General features: G+C 40.6%; 1 long non-coding RNA gene across 1 annotated transcript; it reads left to right on the forward strand.

Moving 5' to 3' along the window:
• The first annotated feature begins 5,128 nt into the window (after positions 1-5,128).
• On the forward strand, positions 5,129-17,195 carry LOC108448216. The gene is made up of 3 exons (XR_001864030.1): positions 5,129-5,388; positions 8,875-8,974; positions 17,052-17,195. It is a non-coding gene; the product is annotated as an uncharacterized LOC108448216 (long non-coding RNA).
• Positions 17,196-17,578: the final 383 nt, after the last annotated feature.

The following is a 17,578-nucleotide window of genomic DNA, read 5'->3' on the forward strand; positions in this document are numbered from 1 at the left end:
ACACACACACACCCCCACCGAGCCACTCACACACACAGAGCCGGACAGCTCCTGCAGCGCAGCAGGGGACAGAGAGACAAAGGGGCCCTTTGTGTGGAGTTCCGAGGGGTTTATTGAGGTCCCCGCCCGAAGGGATCCCAGAACAAAGAACACCGAACGCTGAAGGGTCCGGGGTTTTATCCGCATCGGCACCAGGGGAGGGGCAGAACATCGGAACCTATCATTTGGAGGCCAGGGGGTGGAGAGGGCGTGGGATGACAGGACAGTGACCAGTGGGAAAGGCGAGGGGTGGAACAAGGGATCCGGGAACAGGTAGGGTATCAAGGAAAGGAGTACTATCTAGAACATGGACTTAAAAACGGTAAAAGGGGGTGGTCTTAGACCTCTGAGCCTGCCCACCAGCGGACCTCCACTGTTTCGGGGTTCTGTGGCTTCTTGGTCATTCCTGCAGTGGTTTCAACCACTGCGACAAGTTAACGTGGGCGTTGTAATCTGGGTCGCTTCCTAAAGCAACTGAAATTTCTCACTGGGAATTGTATTATCTATGGTAATGTAAATTCTACGCAAATAATTTATGTGTTAGAATCTATATATTAAAAAAAAGGCTGTATCTTTTAAGACTTACTCTGATTCTCTGAAGTGTGTTGTCATTGCTATTGCAAAACTTTCCTGACCTCATGAAGAAGAGAAGGAGGAAATAGATCTGCTCAGTGGATGAGGACCCAAATGCTTCATATTCGTCAAGCACATAGTGCTCCATGACAACCATTGCAATTGCCATTCAGAACTGTTTTTACAGATGGGATTTTCCCTGGCTTACAACACATTTTCTGTGTTGAATACTGCTAGGATCCCTGCTCCACCCTGTCAGCTGGCTGTCCCTACCCCTTTCAATGCTAGTCTGCTTGCTTAAGCAGATTCAATTTTGCCAGCATTTTGCTTGTGGCAGCCCATGTTTGCTTGCAAAAGTTCAAACTTTTGCTAACAAGGCTGGAGCCTGTCCTGCGTTGCACTGATGGGAAATTTCCAGGCTGTGGATAGACCTTTACAGGCCCCAAACAGCTGCAGCTCATAACTGAACTGTATTTGCTGCTGGTCTGGCTTGTCACTGGCAAGGAGGAGGATATTAAAGTCCTATAAAGATACTATCAAATTAGAAAATACTGCACAGTGTGCTTTTGTTTCTTTAAGGATGAAGAAACCAGATGAGAGAGGACTTAAGCTCCCTCTGTGCATATATGCAGAGCAGAAAGAAATTAGATTTAACTGACACCTTGATGATAGTACTTGATACTTGACTATATTTAATCACTTATAGAAAAGACAGTTGCACTTTTCAACAGCTGCTGTTGCTCTGAGCTTCAAGGGGCTAGCGAAAAGATGAGGTCTGGGAAGGGATTTAGTCCCTCTCTCTCCATCTCCCACAAAATCTGCATTTTTCATGACTTTTGGAGTTCCAGGGGGAAAATAAAACAAAACAAAACACGTTCTTTACTGTGTTCAAAACTTTACTGCTGTTTCAATTATGTCATAGCAGTATAGGGGGAAGCAGATGGCCAGGAAAGAAAGCAGGCCCTGCAGGCGTGAGAGCATACATCACCAGCTTTGGCATCCCCCATCAGTGGGGCTCATCTTTGCCCAGCCATGGAGGAAAGGCCTTGCTGACTTCCCAGGTTAGACTGAATAGCAGCATGGAGTTTCGGTCCAGTTTCAGGAAGACAACTGACCACAGTTGTCTGGTAAAGCTTTTAGCAGTCTCAGTGCACAGAGAGCAAGGTGGGATGATTAATGGACTGAACTCTCTCCGGCCCTAAAGGAGATTCTTTCTGAACGAGGTCACATCCTGATGTCAGGGAGCTCTGATCTGCCCAGATGTCCCAAAACTCAGGTGGGATGTTAGGGACGTGGTACGTGTAAAGACTGCTTTTCCAACCTAAACATGTTGAGGTATGATTTCTGATTTTGACTTGAGTTTCTTTATATTCCTGATAATTTCTCTAAACATGTCCACTTCAGAATGTGACCAAGTGATTTAGAAATATAAAAGAAAATTTGTAACTTTACTAGAATATGTTTGATACTGCTATCAGTATTTTAATTAAAATTTAAATTAAATAATTACTTCTCTTGGTCCTATTTCACCAATAAGCTTCAATATGCATTACATAAAACCAAGGGCTACCATTTAAAAATTATTAAAATTTAAAACCAGTCTTCTGGAGGGGAAAAAGGTAGAATATTCCAGCAACCACCACAACACTTTACACATACGTAAAAACATCAATTTTAAATGTCCAGATTAGAAGATGTTGTATGACATGGCCCAATATTAGTGAAAATGTCCTTTTTTGAAAAGGTTATTGAAAGTATTAGGTATTTAAAAATCCAGCTTTATAAGGAAAAACAATTTGCACAAGCCCTAAACTGCAAATGCAAGGAATAAGGGAAGGTGTCTGGTTTCACTTGTTAGATGTGTGTGTCATCCATGTTAATGTTGACTGCAATTGTGCATGGGGAGTATCTTTTTTAATTTTAAGCTTCAAAATGCACAAAAGGAAGGAAGTAGCTCAAATTACTTTCCCACCATAATACTGAGAAGGCCCCATGGTCAGTGTAACGGAGCAGCCAGTGTGTCAGCCTTAGGGCTTCTAGGTAAAGCTACAGAGCATTCAGTTCTCACTGGAACTCACAAACTTGCTGTACTGCAAGCATTAAATCATCATTCCATTTGTTAAGCTAGTTAAATGCTCTTTTTTTAAATGATCACTGGGAATATTTGTCTACACACATGGGTTATTCAGAAACACATCACTTATTCTGATTACTACTGGGAGTTCTCATTGTGTAAAGGCGCAGGCACGAGCAGCTTTGCTTCTTTTGAAAATAAACTTTATTTAAATTGTGCTCATAACTTTGCATGTAAAACAAATGCACTTCCTCCCTTCGCACACATGTAGATACTGATGTGCAGCAAAATAACTTGGCATGAAACATATGGTCAAGAAACGTCCCAGTGATATTCCCATGCAAATATTTTTATGCATGTCTACATGTACTCACATACACACTGGGTTTTCGTCCCAGACTGTGTAATTATTTCTGTAATTAGGTATTTATGTAAACCACAACTCAACTCCTTCTTTCACAAATGCACTTTAATTTTTACTTTTATAATTATGAGATCTTCATAATTATAAATAAAGTGCGGGGGCACTAGGAATAAAAGAACATTTAATGATCGTAAAGCAAAATGGCAAAATAGTATTGGTTCAAGAAATATCTTTTGACAGCAATGCATGATTCAGTTCTGGTGCTGATTATCACAGGAAGTTTCTGAGGCCAAGAGCATGCCAAGACCATTTTAAAAGATTGGATATTAATGCAAATAAAAACCACCCCAAATGGTCATTTTTGGTTATTGTCAAAATATTGGAAGACTGTTTGACTTCTTGTTACCCGGCTTAAAACAATCTCTCTTGTAAGAGCAAAAGGTGGGGCCTGTGTCTGGAAGATGCAGTCTAAAGACAAAATGTTTGCTTGCTTTCCACATCATCTGCTAGGAAAACATATTCTCCTATGAGCAGCTTCCCCAGGCCACCCCATAAGATTGATTTTCTTGCTGGTTTTCTTTCAGTAACAGAAATTCCACTCCTGAAGAAAAGAAAATCAGTAACAGATATTCTTATCTGTTTTATCAAATGCTCTAACACAGTGCATTACAGAGTAAAAGTTTGTTACAGTAGTACATGGGAAGCTTATTAAGCTTCTATTTATGCAAACCATAAATCAGTTATAAAAGTCAAGTTCATAGTAAAGTTTAGAGTTGAGCAGAAAGGTTTATTTTTTTGTTTGTTTTGTTTTGTTTGTTTTGGTTTTGTGCAGGTATTTAAAAAAATCTGCAGAGTTTTGAATAAACTGTAATAGATATGGACACCCCATATTTGGATCCAAATATTGGTTGCAGTCTGGGAAATTTTGGGAGGAAAGAGAAAACATTTGCAAGACTTCATTTTAGATCCCAAGCCTAGATATGTTGAAACTTAGCTTCCCTCTAAGGGTGGTGGGGAGAAGTGGGTGCTGTGAGCAGTCGGATGTCCAGGGCCTGGCTATATGCTTTGTGAGCTATCGGGTGCCACAGGCAGGTGGTGAATCCTCTCTTGCCTCACTGTGGCTGTCCTTGTGGCCCTCTCCCTAGAGAACCTTAGTGAAGTGTGAGGACTGTTCATGCTTCCCATCTTGAGCATTGGGGCTGCTTGTTTCACAGTTTAGTTAACTCATAATTCATCCAAGTTATGCATAAACCATATGAAGTTACACAAATCTCCTACCAAATTGTACTAGACATACCATTTTGGTGGCAATTTGATGGTAAATGGAAGTACTATACAAAATAAAGACAGGTACAATTGTTTGGTGAGTGATTTCTTTTGTGGTGAATGACTGTATACGTTGAATAATGCTTTCACTGAAAAATGTGCAGCAAGATTTACAATTTTTAATGATTGATCTTTGCTGCCATGCTAATGGTAATTTTCCATATTTTTCCTGTTCATTTTACATTTTTTTCCTGTCCTCTTCATCACACAAAATTTTTCTTATGAGCAAAAATGTGATGGATGTGCTCTGACTGGGAATATGCAAAAGGCAAAAAGGTAACCACAATTCAGCAGAATTTGATATAAGAAAAAGCTTACTGAAGTTCAAAGAATTTAGTTAAGATCTAATTGCCATTCCTAAAATTTACTTTATTTTTGTCACCTGCTCTTTCACATTGTTGCTAGCCATTTTAGATCAGTATGTGGTGAACAGAAATTCCTGGCACTAGCAGCTCTGTCTTTATTGGAAATCTTAACTTTATACATTCACAAATGAGATGTAGTTCTTGGTTTCAGAAACTGACTGTTTCACTAGTATTTATGTGTCTGAACCAGAACACAGAGAAACAAAAAGTCAAGCATAGATTTTATGGTTTTCACCTTCAGTTTTGTTCCTGGAAGGCTTCAGTTGTTGTCTCAGGCTATTCCTGTAATGATCTAAAACAGCCTAAGTAGATATGAGCCCATGGGAACATATTGCACACTGAGGGCTATGTGATCACAGCTTAGTGTAAGCACAGCGTGGGGAAAAAGTGGAAGTGCCACTGTCTGAGATGCCCTCTCCCTGACATTTCTTGTTTACAAGAAGCAAGCTTCTCTGATCTGCTGTTTCACAGGAGTACAGTGCTAGAGGACAGACCCTTTGTGCAGCTGAGTGCCTTGGATGCTTACAGAAAGCTTCAAAAAGCACCAGAATTTATTCAACTTTTGTACAGAAGACTTCAGCCTCAGACCAGAACACATTACATGGTGGAGGATGTAATGCTTCCTACATCTGCATCAGCTGTGCCATGTGAGTTGCTTTGGCTGACAAATGAGGCTTTTGAGTAATTTTATTGCTCCTGCTTCCCACCTCAGGTATCAGCATGTGGCCTGAGGACCTCCTTTCTCACTACTTTGAGAAAGGTTGCAAAGCTGTGCTAGGATCACTAGAAAAAACACGGTGTCATTATAGAACAAGACATGACACTAAAATATGAGGCTGTGACAGCCTGTCATTTGCAAGGCTGTAATATGTGCTAACATAGTGAAAGAGAGAGCAGCTTAGATGGCATGGTGGTAATGTGCACTTACCATATTTCTCTGGTCTGGAAAGAGACCACAAGTCTTTATTTTGACAAGGGATAATATGCATCTTTGAGAGTGACTATGAAAGAAAATTTAGCTTGAGATGTCAAGCAGTCCAACATGCAACAGAAAGCTGCTGACATCTGCTGAGGTGTTATGTTTTCTTGTGTGAAAATTGCATCTCAGATGTAGCAGCAATCTTTGCAAGAGTTGCGCTATTTCAGAAGAAAAACACCAGCTAAGGTAGAACATGGTCTGTTTATTTAAAACAAAATCAGGAACCAACAATGTATTATTCACAGTCTTCAGTGTATCCTGAGAACCTTGTGTGTTCCTTTAACTGCTATAAATACAGATTCAGCTTGCCACACACAGAGCACTTCATCTGAATCTCGTCAAATGAGTACATTATTTACATTTCATCCCATCTTAAAATGTGGCTTTCTTTTTTGAGCTTGTAAGTGTGGTAGGAATGCCACACCAACACAAGCATGTGTTACTTCATTGTGGACCATATCCTTTCCTGACTACAGTGGTGTCAAATGGGAAAGCCTTTCTTCATATCAAGCGGTATTTGGACCTTCCTTCCTCAAAACAAAAACCAAGATAAATTTTTTTATATTAAAAAAAAAAAAATCAGGGTGTCAACCTGGATCAATTAACCAAGTTTCCTCACTTGTCTTCTCTTCTCTTGCCCTTTCTCCTTTTCTGCATGAGTAACCTAAAATCATACATGTAATTACCTGACAGTTATTTCAATAATACAAAAATAATTTTAGTAATCCTTCCCCCTTTTTATGACTGGAACCTTGTCCCAAGTCTATGGCTCCTTCTCTGGTGTGGAGCATATATATTGTTATCATTTTTAGCTAGACTCAGTGGCTTTTTTTTTATTTTCACAGATACACAAAATGCAGAAGTCTGTTTGTTTCCATCTCTCTCTATTTTTTTTCCAAGTGTAAACTAAACAACTGCTTATACATCTCTTGCTGGTTAGCAGGCAATGTAAATGCTTATGCTAGGACAACAAGCCCATTTCCTGCCGTTAAGGCTTTTTTGTTTATCCTAGAGCTACTCACTGCCACTGCCTGCCCCTGACAGACTATTAACCCCTGTTTCTAGCAGGAATACCAGATGTGGGTTTCTTAAGCAAATTATTGGTTATTTCACCACATGTCGTTTTTACATTTAAGTGTTTCCAGCCTCTCAGAGCATTCCACAGAAACAACATCACATTTTCCTTGAACCTGTTAATTAGCATAATTATTTATCAGCCTGAAACCACAGCTAGAGTTTGTTAAGCAGCAGTCAGATACGCACTGGATAGTGGCCCAAGAGACTAGAAAGAGTGATGAGAGGAGGGAGGCTGTGGGAAGGCATGCTGTTTGCATTTGTCTCCACAACCTTCTCTGAAGACCTCTCCAGCTGATAAGACACATCCCTCTTTCATTCTGCAGGCAGAGGAGGTTTCAGGGTTACTTGTTTGCCAAGTCCTACCCAGCTGTAACAGGGAGATCTGGCTCCAGATGATTACCCGTAAGAGGTGATACGAGAAATATGCACCCTCCCCTATCCCTGGCAAATTGTCCAGTCCTCCCCTTGGCTTGATATGTTCCTTGTGTATTTATCTAATCTCCCTCACTGAAAGGAATGATAAGATTGCAACATCTATAAAACCTCTAGGATGTAGTTCCTTCAGTCAGCATGTGGGATAACCAAGAGGGTCATTGTCCAGCCTTGTGCAAGCAACATTCATCCCTAGGCCAAAAAATATGCCTTGCAGAATAGTACCTTGGAAGCAGCAGGTCCAAACTACTCATTAGATCGATCCAATGATAGATGAAATATAAAATTGGTTGACGCACTTAACCATCTCCGGTAACTCTGTTTTTTTCAACCTGCAAATGCAGATGCAGAAGGTCTGCATCTGGGCAAACTAAGCCTCGCTTGCCCCGGGCCCCCTATGAGTCTAGCACTAGAAGAGTTGCCGTAGGTTCCTCTATGGGGTGGATTGCACTCAGCTTTTGAAAGGTTAGGCACGGTAATTTTCTACCTGAATGTGTCTAGGCTGCTTTTATAGCTCCAGCAAGTCCTGTACTTCTGCCAGCAGCTGTACTGTGGTTTATGTATACCTGGTAATTGACAGGGTTTAATGTAAAAATTATTAATAGTAGTATGGAATAGTTATGTACAAGTTTCTAAGTAGCTACACTTGGCTATGAGCTGCAATGGATTTTTTTTTTTCAGTCAGACTTCAGAAAAATATTACTTGGACAAATGAACTAGAATGTCCTGTGACCACAGTTCAAACATGCTGGTTTTCCTAAAAATGTTCAGGACATCCACTTATATTCCCAAGCCTTCTAGTTCATTTGCAAGACTAGAGATGTAGTAGAAAGCATCCAAGACTAGATTTCTCTGATCATATGCTTCCATAAAGTGATCTGTAAACTCAATTGACCTGGGCTGTCAGCAGAATTTCTCACAGTGTTTTCCAGCCTTTTTTCCATAGTGACCTCTTCCTAGATATTTCATTATATCTTTTATTTTATCTTGTATTTTTGTATGTGCCTGAAAAAGACTGAAGGGTTTTTTTCCATAGAAAAAACTACAGCTCTGATATTATTACTGATCACGGGTACAAAGCTGTCTAGGCTTATGTTTTAACATACTTAAATAAAGCAATAAAATGTTAATAATATTTGTTATTCAAGATTAGTTAAGTGAATGCTGGTATTCACTGCAATATTTCAGCTAAGAGGGACAAATTCACTTTAATTTTCTTCCTCTTTATTTTCTCCACACCAACAAAAGATTTAAAAATTTTTTTAAAGTTACAATCCTATTCCAGAAATCTCTTCTCTAAAACCTTTCAGAACTGGCAGAAAAATATCTACTATGATTTTAAGTCCTCCCACTTAGATGCCATTTTTTTGAGGAGGTGGGGGGTTTTTGTAGACTTTAGAAAGTTGAAAGCCAAAGCAATTTAGAATAGAAATTCAATAAAACAGAAGCTGGTGGCAAGCCCTAAATATCCCTCAACTCTTATTGTTACAGAGAGATGTTTGACTAGTAAGAAGGGTTGGAAAGTTTGAAGGAGGCACTGCGTTACTTGATACAGTACAAATTACCATCCTAATTAATACTCCTATTTTTTTGTGAAAGCTCCTAAAATGTAGTTCATAATATTTAACTCTTGTTTCTCTCTAAGAAATCAGACAGGTGGCCTGAGCGGCCTTGAGCATACTGGGGGAGCTGTCTTCAATGTCCAGTGTCCTTTTAGATGGCTGTTCCTTGACCCCCACTTTTGAGTAAGTGCAATATTGTTGTTTTGCATAACTTCTGCTTTGTCAGCCTTGCAGAGCTGAGCTGGCACCCTGCTTATGTTTTGCCTGACTTCTGCTTGCCTAAGTTACCTCCTTTATCTGTTTCTCCAAGGTTGTGCTGTTTTGTTCAACTGTCCTTGATACGAGTAAAATATTGTTCTGTTCTACTATCTTTATCAAGTGAATAAAATGCTGTTTTATTCTGCTGTCCTTTTCACCTCAAAGCTATTTAAATTTCAGAGTTTGTGCGTGTGCTCTTAATTTATTATAGCCCCAATCTCTGCTGGAATGTCAGAGAACAACATTGCTGCAGCAGCTGTAATGAAGGACAGTGGTGGCACACGCAGATTTGGTGCTGGTGCAGGCACTCAAGCCCTGTGCCCTGGCCACTCTGCCAGCTCTGGCACCCTCCCCATCTGTCCCTTTGCTGCATGTGTCAGGGGTTCTGCTTCATGGCCAGTTATGAGGCCAGGTGCTTTCCAGGTGGTTTTGCAGCTGAAGTAAGGGCTTTGCTCTTGAGAAACCTGAACTGATGCTTGGTTAAAGACACCTGCAATTGTCAAAATGGTATTTATATGTAAGATCTCAAGTGAGGTATTGCTTCTTATATTCTTTTGCATGTCTTTCTGCAGCACTTTCCCAGCAGAGGAGAGCAAACAGGCAAGGCTGGGAGTGCTACATGTCCTGGTTATCTGTGTGCCAGAATCCTAATGGCACACAGACAACATAATGACAATCCTAATGGCCAGCTTTTCATTTGTGAGCCCACAAGAGACCTGATTTTAACATTGCACAACACCTTCCAGTTTATCCAGGAAAGCAGTGAATGAATTGTATGAATATTTAATTTATCACTGCTTTAAAATTCAGATCTACAGAGGCTTAAAGAAATAAAGAAAACAGACTGTTTTGAACATGGTTGTATATCTGGTTGGCCAGGCAGGACAGATCGACAAAGGGAGAGCAGTGGATGTTGTCTGCCCTGACTTCAGCAAGGCTTTTGACACTGTCTGCCATAACAACATTAACTTGCAGGTAAGCTCAGGAAATGGGGGTTAGAGGAATGGACAGCGAGGTGGATCAGGAACTGGCTGAATGGCAGAGCTCAGAGGGTTGTGATCAGCAGAGCAGAATCCGGCTGGAGGCGTGCAGCCAGTTCTCCAGGGATCAGTACTGGGACCAGTGTTGTTCAGCTTGTTTATCAATGACCTGGAGGAAGGGATAGGATGCACCCTCAGCAAGTTTGCTGGTGGCACTAAACTGGGGGAGTGGCTGATCCACCTGAAGGTTCTGCTGCCATTCCATGGAACCCTGATAGGCTGGAGAGTTGGGCAGAGAGAAACTTAATGAGTTCAACACGGGCAGGTGTCGGGTCCTGCACCTGGGGAGGAACAGCCCCAAGTGCCAGCACAGGCCGGGTGTTGCTCCTACAGAGCAGCTCTGTGGAGAAGGACCTGGGACTCTTGGTGGATCACAAGCTGTCCATGAGCTGGCAGTGCCCTTGTGGCCAGGAGGGCCAATGTCATCCTGGGGTGCATTGGGAAGAGTGTGGCCAGCAGGTCAAGATGGGTGATCCTGCCCCTCTACTCATCCCTGCTGAGGCCACATCTGGAGTGCTGTGTCCAGTTCTGGGCTGCTCAGTAAAAGAGAGACAAGGAGCTCCTGGAGAGGGTCCAGCAGAGGGTCACAAAGATGATTTGGAGTTTGGAGCCTTTGTCTTATGAGGGGAGACTGCAGGAGCTGGGCCTGTTTAGTCTGGAGATGAGAAGGCTGAGAGGGGATCTCCTCAACACATAGAAATATTTCAAAGGCCGGTGCCAAGAGGATGGTGCCAGACTCTTTTCAGGGGTGCCCAGCAACAGGACAAGGAGCAGTGGCCATAAACTAAAACACAAGAAGTTGCACCATAACATGAGGAAGAATTTCTTTACACCAATGGTAGCAGAGCACTGGAACAGGCTGCCTGGGAATTTGTGGAGTCTCCCTCTCTGGAGACCAAAACCCACTTGGATCAGTTCCTCTGTAACCTGCTCTAGGTGACCCTGCCTGGGCAGGGGGTTGGACAGGATGATCTCCAGAGGTCCATTTCAACTCTAGCAATTATGTGATTCTGTGTTTCTGTGATCTAATGCTTTTATGATCATTTGACATTTGCAAATTCTGCACTACTCAGCAACCACCAGAGTCTAAGAGAGTGTGAAAAAATAAAAATTTCCTTCTGTGATACTCACCATCACAGATATGTGCCAAAATAACAGCATCCGTTTGGGTACAGGAAGGTGTGATGTCAGGGTACAAGCTCTGACTGGCAGCACTTTTCTGTTGAAAACCCTTAGGGGAAGATGTGCTTTATGCCAGCAAATTGATGCGTCTGCCAGAACTGTTCCTTTACTCAAAATAAAAACTCACTTCTTTGCAAGCACAGTAATTGTCTCTGTATTGGATATGATTTAGTATACTTCCACCCATGAAGGTAATGAATTCTTAAAGTCATTTTCCATGGTACTGCATCCAGTATTTGCTGTAGACCTGTGGAGTTACAGTAGTGAGTGCTCAGAGTGACACATGAGAGTTGGGCCTTCTTACATGTAATATTGTTTAGTTATGTTTTTATTATATTGCAATCTATTATGCTATATTTTCTTTTCTGGACAGAGTCAGGGAGTATAGCTCAGACACAGGATAAAAAGCTATTTAGGTGGAGAAGCATGGCTTTGCTATAAAACGTTGGAGCATAAAAACATTTTGCATAAAAATGTCTCCATTTTGTAACCCTACTTAGAATAATTGAATGACCCAAAAATGCTACAACATTTCACCTTATCACCCATAGTGGTGTGACATGAAGCATAAAGGCATTTTGTATTATTGGGAAATATTTCGAAATCATATTTTTATGACCCATGTGAAGAAAAATTAGGTTCCCATAGTTAACAATGAGTTAAAAGTCAGAAGTTTTCACACCTTCGCTCTAACTAATTTTAGCCAGTAGTATTCATGAAAAGACCGTATACTTAAAGAGGAACTGATGGAAAATCTCATCTGAGTTTTGTTAGCCCTCTTAACCTTCTTCACAGCACTTCAGAAGCTTTGTTGCTAGCCAAATCCAGAGAGTACAGAACAAAAGGATATAACAAGTAAGTTCACTATAGCCAGTTTCAGTGCCATCACTGATTCTGGCATTGGATCAGGGCTGCTTCTTATTTTTTTCCGAATAGCTCAGGAGTTCACAGGAAATTTGACCCTATTCTACAGAGATGCAAGAACAAAATCAGTTTCCCATGCAAAAAGAAATTTAGTGGCATATCCATCCAGAATCCTAAGGAAAGTAGAAGCTTGTTGGCCAAAGACAAGACATGAGAGATTTGTGCCAGAAAAAAAGTAACAATAAAACTTTTTTCAATTCAATCACAACTTTAAAGTCATTTGGGGTTTAGAAATCTTTTAGAAAATTGGTCGTGTATCTGGGCAAGCCAGAAAAATGTTAAAACAGATTTTAGGATATGATAAAAAGGCTTTGTGGATTTAAAGGAATGGTATAAATATCTTTGTTATCTTTTTTACAGTATAGTAATACTTTCTAGGATAAGCATGTGTGTCATGCTTAATTGCATTTTCTTACAAACATAAAACTGACCAGATTATGCTTCACTGGGGGAAATTCAGAGTGAAGCCTGTAAACTCAATAGAACAGCCTATAAATTCAGCTGAATTGATTCAGATTTGCCTACCAGTAATTTAGAATAGAGGCTGAGTACAGTTGAATCCAACCTATGTAAAGGGAAACATGGGAAACCAAAGTCTCACCAAATCAGTAGAGTGACTCAGAAAACATTGCCATTGAATTATGATTCTCTAAGCAGGCTACTCACTGCAAAAGAAATTCTCTCTAGCCTTGCGTTGATACAGAAACAGTGTTTTTACTTGAGTTCTTCTTGCAATGACCTCAATGTTAAAACAGGTTTCTGAGGTAGAAACCCAGGATATTTCTTGAGGTCCCTTTTTTTTTCTGTAGGACTTGTACAACCTTTCCTTTGTGTATATTCCTTTTTTTTTTTTTTTAACTTTCATGTATTTTCAGGAAGTGATATCATATGAACATGCCGGTAAAATTAGCCTGAGGCTTTCACTACATTTATATACAACAAAAGAAATCTTTGTCAGTAATTACTCACAAACTTATTATTGGTCCCTTGTAATTGTGTAGCCAATGATTATGGCAGAAAAACAATAATTTTATGTAGTTATGACTAAATACCAGTACAACCCTCATATTATCAATGATCAGTGTAATAAAGCTGGCTTATTGTTCTAGCATTAATATGTCCCAGTATACACTTGGAGCTTTTGTTAGCTGGAGCTGTGTTTCAGCTTAATATCATTTCTGGTAATACTGAGATAATAAAAAATTACTGGCTTTCATATGATGCACATATGCCAGAATGGACAGTCTCTGGTTTTCAGGCTGTCTCATTAGTAAAGCTGGCTTCTTCAAAAAGGACTCGGATTTCAATAAATCTCAGTGCCTGTGTGTATTTTTTTCTCCAGAGAACTTTTAAAACATATCTGGCACATACAGTGTATCACCATTTTTTTTTCCCAATCGAGTGCAATGGGATTTTATTTAATGAACTGTATAAAAGAGGCTGCTTTGAAACATATATATGCCATATATGAGACAATGATGTTGGTTAAAGGAAAGTTTGATTGTTTGTGGAATTTCAGAATCTGAGATTGAATTTTATGCTCATGTATTTCTTTTTCTGCAATGTAAGGATATTTTCCAGCAGTGGGTAACACCCAATTTCGATAAATTTAGCCCTACATTGAAAGTTTTTCCAAATTCCCAGGGCAAATCTAGATTTATTTGGGGGGGAGGCAGGGGAATGTTAACAGATGATTTAATTTTCACTTGCCATGCTTTGCAATGCTCAAAGAGGACTGATGGTGACTACGGTAGCACAGACCAGCTTTTCCAGAGAGACCAGCCCCTGAGCACACCTGCCCTGGTGCATGAGCAATGCATGAGCACTGTGGCAGCTCCCTGGGCTTTCCAAGCATAAAAGCTGCTGAGAGTTGGGCAGTCCTCACCAGCGGTGCCCACAGAAGGTTGGCCACAGAGGGGACAGGGAGCTCCTGTTAATGGACATGAGCCCATGCAGCCTGTGCAGCTTGTCTTTACTAAGTCTCTGCCAGTTCCCAAAAGAAATGACACTGTCTAATGGTTTGGGCACAAGCCCACCACCACTCTACTCCTGCTTAATTCAAACTTTTCTTCTACCACCACATTGGTGTTCAGCTGTGATAGCTGAACAGCCTCTGCCTGTTCTTCCACAGGTGAAGTAGGCAGGAGGTTTCAGTACTTTCATTTAGGTCCCCTCCAAAACATTCTCAACCCCTAAAAGCCACTGCTGCCTTTTATATTCTATAACAGAATGAAAAGAAGCAATGAGGAAGGCATGTAAGAATGGGCTTGCAATTCATAACTCTACACACATGCTGAAAATTAAATGTACACTTCACGTTTTCCTGGATGTGGGCCAGAGAAGGCAGCTCACAGGACGAAGTCACTAATGATTATAGTCTACAGCTCACAGCACACTGCAGGGATCTTTTTCTCCTCTGCTGTCTAGCAGCTTTAAAGGAAAAGACTGGAGTCTTCCTTCAGTGCACTAGTGTTTTGCACAAAAGGAAGGCATGATCTTTAAAGGGATTTTTTTATGTCATGAGTCTTGAAAAGAGTCATGTGGACACTGATAAGAGCAGTAAATTAACCTGCCCTGATCTCATGGGCAAACACAGGTAACACGTACATCCTGTGTAGAAACAGAGCAAATGGAGGTCCAGCTATGCTTTTCAACACTCTACTGTTTTTCAGGGTTTCTGCATTTCTTGGTTTTGTTGTGTAAGTAAAATGACACACAAATTGTCAATCACAACAACTTGTGCCCTTTCCTGTACTCTCATCATACTTCATTGGGCAATTAAAGTAGAGAAAATTGTCCTACCCTTTCCAGAAACATTGTAAACAATTAACAAGGAAATGTGGGCATGTCTTACTCAAAATAGAAACCTAGTCAATTTGGAGGTTCCTTCTGGTTGATAAGAAAAAGTAAAATAATTTTATTCATTTAATTTGTCCTTTCCCCAGGAGAAAAAAAAACAACCAAAAACCAAAACAAACACAAAAAAAAAACCAAAAAAAACCCCAAAAAAACAAACAGAAAAACCCCCTCCAAAACAAAAAAACCCCAACCAAAACCACACAGTATTTTTACTTTTGATTTAATTTCTTTCCCTGGATTACTATTTCAATGCATTATGGATTATGAGAAGCGTGAGAATTTGAGTACTTGTGTTTATGAGAAGAGGCCAGGATTGATCTTGCTCAGTGCTTCTTTGGGTTATTCCTTTGTGCACAGTCTTTCTCATTTACCACAGACTGTAGGCCCACAGAACATGCATGGTAAGAAGCATGGAGATCTGGTGCACAATGCTTTTGTGCAAAGGAAGAAAACAGCATGTAAAATAAATGTGTGAGATTTATGTTACCTTTTGGACCCATCCCTGGACTTCAGATGCATTAACCAGTACAACCAAATCCTAACAAGGATCAAGCAGTGGGAAGGACACAATGAGCAGCTGCAGAGCTGAAGCTAGACTCAAGTTCAGGCAGCTGTGTAATGCGCAGCAAATACAATGCACAAAAGTAAGATCAATGGGAAAACAGGAAGGGAGAGGTAGCATGCCTGTGATTTGTAATTTAAGCAAATAGAAGTTGGCCATGTCCCCTACAGCAAACAATCATGTCCACTTCTATTTACAGTGCCTGTGTGGAATTGCCTCTGAAAAAAACAGTCCCAGAAGCAGAGGAGCAGCCATGATACAGGACAAAACCCTTAAGACAAAAAAACACAAAGTGGTGCCCTGCAGGCTTGACAAGCACAAAGGACTACCCTTCCCTGTCTTTGTTCCACCCCAATGCCCTATCACCCCCCTCAAGGAAAACTATCTCTGTCTGTACACCCCTACTTTCTTCTCCTGTAATCCTAAGGATTCAGAGAAGCAAGTGGTACTCTTACATAAAACAAAGGCATTCAGACTACAATCAATTTTTAAAAATGAAAAGTACGCCAAGGACACTGTCCGTGATTAACAGGAAGAGGCTGCAGGGCAAGTGATGTTCTAGTTTTTCCCTTAGTCTGATCTATCAGACTGAGAATCAGCATAATTACATATTAATAAAGCATCTCAGCCTATAGCTGCAAGGCCAGGGCAATGCACTTCTACTGTCTGAATACTCCTTGTTACATCATTTTCCCACCCTTCCCCATCCAATTGCTCAAGTGTGCTGGTGCTCATTTTAAAATAGGCCTGCACAGGTTTGTTTTCTTAAAATCCTGTGCTTCAATTCACAGGTTCTTTATTCTCATCCCCTGCTATGCCATTTGTATCAGGGACTGGTGTGGGGACAGTGACCAACTCTGGTGGTTAAGAGCCTCTCTCTGGCTTTGAGGCTGCTGACTCAGGTGCCCAGCACAGACCAACTGCAGCCTTGGCACTGTCCTCTGGATGAGGTGGGAAAGTACTTTAACTTCAGAAACTTTGTTTCCTTTCCAAAAGCTCAAGATAAGACAGAGGAAGAAACTAAATGCAAAGGAATAAAATAGTGAAGGAAAATAGCAAGGAAAATAGGTTTGGGTATTTCTGTTTGACAGTGTTTAGATGGTGGATCTGGGAGTGGAAATATCTGTCATTTTCTGGACAAAGAAAAGTTTGGCTTGCTTTGTAGTGTTGCCTGTTGCAGGACTGTAGTGTAGCTGCAGCTACAGAATGGGTCAAACTTTGTCCTTTGCCTTTGACATTTCTACAGCTTTGTTACTGGCTCTTCTTTCTTCTGTCTACAGTGAGTTTCAAAATGCAAGCAGCAGTTCACATTTTCTTACCTGTCCTTCAGCCCTGCACAAGCCCCTGGCTGTCAAGTGGCACTGAAGAAGAAGCTTTTTAACAAGTGTTTAAAATTATCCATTAATATCTTTGTTTTCTTGTATTTTGATGGCAGGCTAGCTGTTTCCCATGACCGGACAGAATTGCATGAAGGACATGCTACAGTGATGATGTAACTGCTGAGGGAGGGCAGACAGAAGGGGAAGGCTTAATTCTCTAATCTTCCCCTTGCATGTGGCTTTCACCATGTTTAATTTTTCAATCTATTTTTTTCTGGCTTTAAATATTTTAAAACCATAAAGAAATAAAGATTAGAAAAGTCAAACAGTCTGCATCTGCCTCTGTGTTAGCATAATGGATACTTTCATAATATATAAGTTTATTTCTAAATAAGGCAAAGATGAGTTCTGACCACATAAGCTGGAGCAATAAAAAGAAAAAAAATCGTTGCTGCTGTTGTCACTGTTATGTTCTAAGGAACTTTATCACCATCTAGCAGGGGTTTGAGGCAAGGGACAGTTTCTGAGACATGGAAGTGATATAGGTCAGCAGCATAATGCTAGGCCCCCATGAACTGTCATTGTGAAAATGAGTTAAAGTGCTTCTTCCTAAGTCAGGCAGAAGTACATGCTTCCCTCTGGA

This window comes from Corvus brachyrhynchos, unplaced genomic scaffold (genome assembly GCF_000691975.1).
Source record: "Corvus brachyrhynchos isolate BGI_N302 unplaced genomic scaffold, ASM69197v1 scaffold37, whole genome shotgun sequence".
NCBI lineage: Eukaryota > Metazoa > Chordata > Aves > Passeriformes > Corvidae > Corvus > Corvus brachyrhynchos.